The sequence below is a fragment of the Myotis davidii genome, unplaced genomic scaffold (assembly GCF_000327345.1).
Source record: "Myotis davidii unplaced genomic scaffold, ASM32734v1 scaffold134, whole genome shotgun sequence".
NCBI classification, from domain to species: Eukaryota; Metazoa; Chordata; class Mammalia; order Chiroptera; family Vespertilionidae; genus Myotis; species Myotis davidii.
Genome location: NW_006288853.1, coordinates 2,632,569 through 2,638,554, shown reverse-complemented (window position 1 = coordinate 2,638,554; position 5,986 = coordinate 2,632,569).

Below are 5,986 nucleotides of genomic sequence, written 5' to 3'. Positions count from 1 at the left end.
CCCAGCGGGCCTGGCAGCGCCTCTGCAGGCCGCCGGGGGAACTGCAGCTGCGGGCCCGGAGGCGGAGGCGCAAGGCGCGGGAGGAAGGAGAAAGGGGGCGGGGAGGAGAGGGGAGGTCCGGAGAGGAGGGAAGAAGGAGGAAGAAAGTATGGAGAGGAGACAGACAAGTTTTCAGGAAGAAGAGGAAGGAGGAGGGAGAAGAAAAGGAGGAAAAGGAAGTGAATCTCACAGAGGAAAGCCCAGGGGTGGGGGCGCCCCTGGCCTGGGAGGAGAGGTGGGCACAGGCTCAGGACACCCGCATAGGTTTGCTGAGCTGGCTACTTGGATGCCCCTTGAGTAAGACCTGGCCCTGCCCTCGAGGAGCTCCAACTCCAGGGAGAAAGAAATGGTCTGAACCACAGAGCGGGTGTAACTAGCTGCAGGGAGGGCTTCCTGAAGGAGGCAGCCTTTGAGTTGGCACCGGAAGGGTAGGCAGGAGTTTGCCGGTGAGGCCAATAGGGAAAGGCACTCCTGGCAAAGGGAACCACCGGACAAAGGAGCGAACAATCCACCTGGGCCTCCTTCCTGCTGTTCTCACTCCTGCCCTCACCCCGGACTTTGATAAGCTGTTCCCTATGGACCTGGTCACCAGTGGGAGAGAGTGCGCTCTGCAGACCCACAATGTGGGTTCAGGTTCTGGACCTGGACAAACGACCGAGCTGCTCAGTTCCCTCCTCTGCCAAATGGGTAATTCCTAGCACTCACCTCCCAGGATTGTGAAGATTAGTATGCGAGTCCCTGGCACACAGCCAGTGTTGATAAGCATTAATATTTTTAAAAAATTAAAAATATTAATTTTTAATTATATTTAAGTGGCCCAGGAGTATGATCAGCCAGCACTCCGGGGAATCAGGAAAGAAAACCTTTATTCCACAGCGCTGCTAGTCCAGGGGATTCTGACCCATGGACTAGGCCTAGTGGTTAGACATTTATATAACTTACAAAGTGATCCCCCGATAATGTCTAGTACCCCCAAAACCATGCATAGTTATTACAATATAATTGATTATAGTCCCTATATTTTGTAATTACCAATTTATACTTCTTAATCACTTCACCTATTTCACCCAGCCCCCCAGCCCCCTCTCCCTTGGCAATCATCATTTTCTTCTCTGTATCTATGAGTTTGTTTCTGTTTTATTTGTTTTGTTTTTTAGATTCCACATATAAGTTAAATCATATGGTATTTGTCTTTCTCTGACTTATTTCACTTAGCATCATACCCTCTAGGTCCATCCATGTTGTCACAAATGGTAGAGTTTCATTTTTATGGCTGAGTAATATTCCACTGTGTACATGTACCACATCTTCTATGATTATCCATCAGTGGATATTTCTGGGAGTAGGCAGATGTTTATTGAGCATATATTAGGACCCAGGTGCCTGCCAGCTCCTGGTGGAGGGAGCAGAAAGAAGAGGCTTAACCTTGCTCGAAGAACTCAGCATCTGCCACCATGATTTAATTATTTGATTATGAAACCTTTTAAATAAAAAATGTTGAGCAGGTCCCCTAATATCTGTATCTTATTTGTGTATTATCTATTTGTTTATAAATCATCCATGTGTACTGTGAGCACAGATTGGCATTGTGAATAACAGGCGGCTGCTAGAGTCAGCCTGAGTGTGAATCTTGGGACAGCTGCTCTCTAGTGGTGTGATGTTTGGCCAGTTATTTAACCTCTTTGGCCTCAGTTTTCTCATCTGTAAAATGGGGATAATAACAGAACCCATCTCATCAGGTTTTTGTGAAGCACTAAGCATTACTTTGTGTAGTGTTTAAAAGAGAGCATGGCCACAGTAAGTGCTCAAGAGCTGCTGACCATATTGTCTTTACTACTGCTCCACCACATGAAGTTGATTTTAAAGTATGTACATTAAAAAAGAATGGGATTTCAAATAAGTATAAACTGAAATCCTGATGCTTTCTTCCTGCACTCTGATACCGCCCAAGTGTGCACACACAATGCCTACATGTAAGCGGTAATCCCAAGGCCAAGAATGTCAAACTCATGCAGCCCACAACGAATATTTTTGCAGCCCAGCTAATATAACAGCATGTACACAATGACTTAATAAAAATTTCATAACTTAATTTTTATAATACCCTATTATACATAATTAGTAATATCGAACTGCAGCATTCGCTAATGACTGATGACTATAATCGTGTTGCATTCAATTCCCTTACGTGCCTTATGCACAGGCACACCATTTCTTTCCACTAAGACTAGCGGCAAATATTTTAGCAGCCGATTGCCTCGTCATTAGTCTTGTACTGACTTGTTTGGTGTGCGCAACAGGAAATATTTCACTTTCGGAGAACAAGAAGAATAGGTTTATTTGCATTACACTTATCAATTTGTGCAGTTATTCGGTGTCTGGTAAGTCAATGTTCAAGAAAAAATATTTTTATTAAAATGTTCTATTATTTTATGTTAACGATTACTTATTTATTTCAGCCCTTTGTATTCAGCACGTCTCTATTGAAACAAACCTACATTTCTATGAAAACTGAAGCTTTTGTCTTTTTGCAGCCCGCATAAGCTTAACCTTGTTTGTTTGGCCCATGTTAGCCTTTGAGTTTGACGTGCTTGCCCGAGGCGGGTGCCTGATGTCACAGGCGGTCTGTGGGTCGCCAGCCTGACTGCACGTTGGAATTCCCTGGGACATTTAAATACAGTCCTGCGGCTGAGCTCCGCCCCAGAGGGGACAATGCCGTTGATCTGGGATGTAACCTGGGCATGGAGACATTTCAAAACAACCATCCTCAGGTGATTCTAATGAGCAGCCAGGGTTGAGAACAACGGCCTTCAATGAACAGAGTCCACAAATGGGGCTCGGAACCTCCGTAGGCTGCGGGAGCCAGGGAGGAAATAGGGAAGTTTGCACGAAGGCTTGAGCTGGTACAGCCGTTGCCAAGGAGACAATCCAGCCGAAGATACCCCGAGAGCTCAAAGGCTGAAGGAAATCCTTCCAAAGAAGGTCAAGTCCAGCGTCCAGAGGCAGGAGTGTTTGGCTGGCCTGGAAAAGGCCTGCCATTAACCACTAAAACCGCCGCAGGAGGCCGTGGGCCACTTTTCCTTCTTCGCCACTTCTTTCAGGTTCTCCCTGCTCAAGGGCCTACAATGGTCCCCTATTGTCTGCTTCAACAGACCCAAGTCATTGGCAGGACCTTCCAATTCTGGCCCCAGCATGCTTACCAACTCTCTCCCTCAGTCTGCCCACCGGGTCTCCCCGCTGTCTCTGAAAATACAACAGCAAATCCCCGAAGTCCTGTTTTGCCTGGGCCTGTCTACCTGCCGAAGGCCATCCCACCCAATCTAATGCTCCCCACACGCCCCCAAACTTTTATGCCAGCAGGACAACTTGGGTTCTGGTTGTTCCATGTAAGAATAACTCCTGTGTGTGCAGAGTCCCGACACTTCCAACGCGCTTCTCCGGAAACCACGTCCTTCTTGTTTGGATTATGAAATAAGAATAGATGTTATTGTTCCCCTTTTGTGGATGAAGAAACTGAGGCTCAGAGAGACTCCCGAGGACCTGCCTGCGGTCAGGGGCAGGGCCAGGACTCAAAGGAACACAGATTCCCTGCCCTGCTCCCTCCATTCTAGGTGCTTTGCACCCACCAAACAGCCCCACCAGGTTTCTCTCATCTCTGCCGCCTCTTCCCTGTGTGCCCGCCCCCCACCCCCCCCTGCAGTGCTATCAGCATAAGACTGACCCCAGCAGGTGCCCCACCCGTGCTTTCGGTTCTTCTGGTCATTGCCAGTCACTTACTTGCTCACCAGCTGACAGGTGTCCTGGCTCCTGCAGATGAAAACAACTGTTTTTGCTTTAAAAGGAGAATATTGGCCTGTAATAATGGTAGAGATGATGGCAATGTGATTTTAAATATATTGATTTGTTTCTCTCCTGGTATTTCTTCCTCTCCCTCCCACACAAACATATAATCCGCTGTGTCCACTACCCAAAGTGTTGTGGCATCAACTCTTCAAGTGGCCCAGGAGAATGATCAGCCAGCACTCCGGGGAATCAGGAAAGAAAACCTTTATTCCACAGCGCTGCTAGTCCAGGGGATTCTGACCCAAAGCCTGAACTGCCAATGTGGGGTTAGGGTTAGGGTTAGGGTTAGGGTTTTGATATAGATAGATAAATGATATATCTCTTCTTGTCGCGGGCACCTCCCATGGGCTCTGAGGTTCCGCCCAAGTTAGAATGGGACTTATAAGATTACTGTTTAACTAGGTACTGAACTAGGCTGTAAGCCCTCAAAGTTGCCCCCCCCCCAATGTCCTTCTCAAGAGAATGGCGTGGGAGAAACGCAGAGCTTTGGTGCCTCTATGGGTGTGTGCCCATTGAGGAGAGTGTGTGTGGTGCCTCTTCGGGAAGCTCTGGGAGAGAAGGAAATGACGGAAGCCCAGGGGCCGGGTTCCGGAACTCAAGGGTGGACATGAGACCAGGAGAGGCAACGGCCAGACAGTGACCGGACAGGAGGGGCCTTAGGTAGCCTTGCAGAGATCCCTGGGGTGGGATGGAAGGATTCTTGTTCCCCCAGAAAAAGATGCTGGATGCGAAGGAGCCAGGCCGACGCATGTGGTGGCCTTCACCCGTGGACAGGTGCTGGAGGACAGTAATGACTGATGGAAGCCCCAGTGTGATGAATGAGGAGGTGGGGGCTCTGGGAGGTACTAAGTTCTAGATGAGGTCATGAGGGCGGAGCCCACAATGGATTAACCCCTCTGAGAAGAGGAAGAGACGCAACCAGAAGACAGCTGTCTACAGTCAGGAAGAAAACTCTCGCCAGCAACGGAATCGGCTGGCACCTTGGTCTTGGGCGTCCCATCCTCCAGAACCGAGAGGAAGAAAGGCTGTTGTTTAAGCCATCAGTCTGTGCAGCTCTGTGACAGCAGCCACGCTGACAAGCGCCTCAGGGGAGAACCCTTTCAGACAGAACACAACCTTTCCCCACAGAGGCCTGACTTGGAGAGTGTCTCTACAATCCCAACAAAACGGGGGCTGGGAGGCCCGGAGTCACTCCCCGTCACTCTAAGCCACTAAAATCACACACAAGCCAAGGACAAGGCAGTGCCAGCTGCGCCCAGGACACGTGCCTGGAGCTGTGCTGCGCAGAGAGTGGTGTGGGAGCAAAGTGCTGATCTTGGTCCTGTGCTCCCATAAAAATCTTCGTTCCTGCTTGCATACCGCAGACAGCGCTGGCATCAACGGGGAACTGGATGGAACTGCAGAATCTCAGGCCCTGGCACAGACCTCCTGAGTCAGGATCTCTAAGTCCGCAGCCAACGAATCCGTGTTGTAACCAACTCCAGGGAATTCTTACGCACGCTGAAGTATGGAAAGCACTGCTGTAGACCAGAGGATTTTCAAACTCTTTCCATACATTCACATCACACCCTAATAGCCACCCCCCCACACACACACACAATATTTACAGATATTTTGAAACTATATCTGTAATATATTTTGTTTAATATTTTTTATATTTTTATTAATTTTTTACAGAGAGGAAGGGAGAGAGAGAGGGATATACAGTTAGAAACATCGATGAGAGAGAAGCATTGATCAGCTGCCTTCTGCACAGCCCCTACTGGGGATGTGCCTGCAACCAAGGTACATGCCCTTGACCGGAATCGAACCTGGGACCTTTCAGTTTGCAGGCCGACACTCTCCACTGAGCCAAAGCGGTCAGGGCTATTCCAGGTGATTTAACATGCACTCAGGGTGTGGACACTGATGTGCAATTTTAAAAACATCGCAGGATATGCTCCTCCACCAGATGGCCGCCCCTAAATTTAAAGCTCTTAGAAGCTACAAAGCAGTGAGTTCCACCTTGTTAACAAAGATAAATTTGTATAATAAGCCCCAAGCCCCAAACAGGAAACACTGCCCAGGGTACACCATCCTAATTAAAATCATTTACCTCCTTTGA